General features: G+C 32.1%; 1 long non-coding RNA gene across 3 annotated transcripts; it reads left to right on the top strand.

Moving 5' to 3' along the window:
- Positions 1-549: 549 nt before the first annotated feature.
- On the top strand, positions 550-3,441 carry LOC145609640 (uncharacterized). Of its 3 annotated transcripts, none has more exons than XR_014106043.1 (4): positions 550-659; positions 1,047-1,142; positions 1,239-1,346; positions 3,089-3,441. It is a non-coding gene; the product is annotated as an uncharacterized LOC145609640 (long non-coding RNA). The 3 variants fall into 3 exon arrangements; XR_014106044.1 differs by having other exon boundaries at positions 561-784; XR_014106042.1 differs by having other exon boundaries at positions 561-1,142.
- The last annotated feature ends 429 nt before the right edge of the window (positions 3,442-3,870 follow it).

Here is a 3,870-nt window from a genome sequence, read left to right as displayed (position 1 = left end):
CGTACCTCATATTTTTTATCCAAATTGTATATGGTTGGATAGATCTTGAAATTATCTTTCCAATGATATATTATAATATTAATTCCGAGTTATAACAAAAAAGATATGAAAAGAATACGAAACTCTATCCAAAACTGACACCGTCCTACTATTTCGTCCATATCGTTTTATCTACAAATGATTTTAACCTGATTCTAATTGCATTATAAAGTAGACTTCAAGAGCTTTCCAACGACATATTATATGACTTATTTGGGCTTCTGGATCAAAAGATATGATAAAAACAAAATTTGCAAAAACTGCTGTCTACGAGTTTTCACTACTACATTTTCGATCAAATGCAACGCCCAAAATTAGGCTATTGCAACGGCTATATAAGTTACCGTGGCATCAGCATGGTCTAACGCAATAGTTGCTTAAGATCAGGGTCTAACGCAACGGCTAAGAATTAGCCGTTGTAATAGGTGTGTCTAATACAACGCTCACTATCCATATCTATCTATACCATTTAAATGTACTTGTAAAAGGGATTCATTCATTCTCGATCTATAAGACCCTTTCTCTCTCCTCCATTCTACCCCCTCTCTCTCCTCTATCTTCCTTCACTTAGTGGCGCCGTCCGATTGATGCCGCTTGAATTTTTTTAATTTTAATTTTAGGTAAACCACACCATTCATTTTCACTTCATCATACTCCGCCATTCTCTCTCTCCTTTTTCCCTTTGAAGCGGCAAAAACCCTAACCCTGAAAGCCCCAATTTGATTAAAGAACGATTGAAATTTAGGTTGTTTTATCCTTTGTTGTAATTCAATCTTAGTTTTCAGTGTCAAATTTGCTTTCATTTCGTCAAGAGAGCCTTTGTTAACTTACTCTCGCCCGATTTCAATTCACTATCTACCAATTTTGTGCTATTTGTTACAAGTATTAATTTCTCGATGACTTGGTGTTAAAGGAACTGTTTTGTGCATTATAAAGCAAATTAAAGGTATTGGATATGTTATTTTATTACCAATGTTAATATTTAATTGAAGATTGTACGTTTGCAGGTCTGAAGTATTTTTCCAGATGTATTTTTCTGAGTTCGGGAAAATCTTCCGTTCTTGAGAGTATTGTTGGCCGTGATTTTGTTGCTAGAGGATCAGGTTAGGTTTTTTTTTTATAATTCATTAATTGAGAAATTCTATTTTTATTTTTCATTTTTTGAGTTTGAAGGTTGTGAATTTGAAATATTATGGTAGGAATTGTGACGAGGCAGCCATTGGTGCTGCAATTACATAAGACAGAGGATGGATCGCAAGAATATGCAGAGTTTTTGAACTTGCTGAAGCATCAGTTCAAAGATTTTGGTATGTAATTCTTATCCTTTAAAGCTATTTTTTACTTTTGTCGTTTGGTTTAAGGTTTATAACTGAAATATGATTTAATTAGTGTAAAATTTTGATTTGATTAGTAAATCATGAAAGGTTTGGTCTTGTAGATTAGTAAACATATGATTTAAATATGTTTTAAGGTTCCAATTGTGTCTCTAATCACAATTGGAAAAGGTTTAAAAGTTAGTAGTATATGTCTATATTATGGAATAAAGGGAATAGATAAGACACAAATTTCAGGGTTTTGGACGGGTAAATTGATAATGTCTGACGTAATTCTCAAGCTTATCATGGTTGTAGCCAAAACTAGAGTTATGTATTTCTTACCTAAGAAAATCAAAGGTCGTGACGATATTTGAGTGTTTGTGTGTTAAGATTTGTTCTTCATGGAGCCTAGGTGGTCAATTCCTTATTAGAAAATGATCCCTTACTTAATGCCTGTTGTATTTCTCATTATAGCTATGTATTAAACATGAGCAGCCCTTATGAAAACTTATACGAAGTACAACAAATCTAATCATTCTCAGACTACAATTTACTATGTGTGTATGCAAACATTAACATCCATTAAAGAACATAAGCTACAAAAATAACAAAATACATCTTTGATATGATGTCAGGGCCTCATGAGGATATCAATAATCTACATACTTACAAAAAAAAAATTAATAGCATCATATTCAACATTAGGATCATAAAATATTTGGTAGAAAGTAATGAGTATTAACTAATCTAGGCATCACAAAATTGCCATTTTTTGCAAGACTTTCATGATAGAATTGAAGTTACTTTAATCTGGCAGAATTTTGAATGATGATTTTCATGTATTATGACTATTATCTACATGTTTGTTATGGAGGTCTGTAAGAGGTTAAGAAAGCGCAAGTCATATCTAGTGTATACTATTGTTATGGGAATACCTGCTACTAGGGACCTTGTTCAAGAGGTAACCCTGACCTTAAATCTTCTTAAAAAATTGCAATTCACACTTGATCTAATTGCATACACTTTCCTGTTGATGCAATTTGAATTTTGATCCTATATAATTGTTGTTTCTGGTTCAATATGAATGAGAGTTATAAACAACAACAATTTATAATCAAAAGCTGTTATCATTGCACCACTCAAAATGTGGGACTATATCTGATGTTTTTGTTGACATAAGTGATTCTTTTTGTTGACATAATTGCTTCTTTTTACTACCTCTCTTTATCTATCTCAATTGTAATTATTTTCACCTCCCTTCATAGCTGTTTGAGTTTTATATGCAATCGAGTAGACAACCAAATGCCTAATGTCATTCCTCAAGTTTATCACGATTGTAATAAAAAAAGAGTCATGTATTTCTTACCTAAGGAAACAGAAGGCCATGATGATGATAATTAGTTTGAGTGACTGTGTATTAAGACTTGTTATTCATGGAGCATAGTTGGTCAATACCTTCTTAGAAAATGACCCCTCTAAAATTTTAATTTTCAATTGGTCCATAAGGTTTCTTGTGCTTTTCACAATTTTCTTTTCCAATAATAAAAATTCTTGCTTAGCTTTAAAAAAAATTAGATGGAAATCATGAAATAATAGATGGTTAGTTATTGTTTTGAATATAATTCCTTCAATTCCCCTCGTCTTTTGTGTTAATTAACCTTGAATTTATTATTTTCAGGATTATTTCAAAACCAAATACAATCTAATATGTGTAATTTGTAACTCATGTTTAGGTTCTATTGGTTGGTGTCCTTGTTGACCTATAGTATATTGCTGATGATGTCCTTGCTGCATAATACGGGTGATGTACAAGCGGTATATTGCTGCTGAATGTGCCGATGTCCCTGATGTTGGTGTTTTTGCCTTATGGAAGATGATGACTACTCTCTTCGGCTTCAAAACTTGGTTTTTGCATATTGCGGTCCAAACAATTGCTTCAAATAGTGTTTGGGTGATAAAATGATTTAGTTATAATTTTTAATTGTTTTTTTTAGTTTAACTAGTGATAATTTAATTTGATGTTCCTAATAGATAAATAATGTACAAACTTTTAATTTATATTAATAAAATTCTAATTTTGTTAAAATTCTGCTTTTTAATTGTATTATTATTATTATTATTATTATTATTATTATTATTATTATTATTATTATTATTATTATTGGCATTAGAGTATAAGAGAATCGTAGCATTAGGTATAGGGAACTGTGGCATTTGGGTATATGCACCATGGCATTAGCTATTGCCACGACAATAATGTTGCCGTTGCAATAGGTATTGATCTAACGCAACGGATCATTGGTGCCCTGGCATTAGGTACCATCTACCGTTGCAGTAGACCTATTGCAACGCCAGCAGATGCCACGGTACATGGCCGTGGCATTAGGCCTAATGCCACGGATTTTGACACCTAGTGCAACGAATTTAGGGGTTGAATTAGATCGAAAATGTAGTAGTGTTTATTTCGATTTGAATTCGGATTTCTTTTCTTATAATTATTCTTCGACCTTCTCTT

This window comes from Chenopodium album, chromosome 23 (assembly GCF_948465745.1).
Source record: "Chenopodium album chromosome 23, dcCheAlbu1.1, whole genome shotgun sequence".
NCBI classification, from domain to species: Eukaryota; Viridiplantae; Streptophyta; class Magnoliopsida; order Caryophyllales; family Amaranthaceae; genus Chenopodium; species Chenopodium album.
This window is presented reverse-complemented; position numbering and strand designations above follow the sequence as displayed.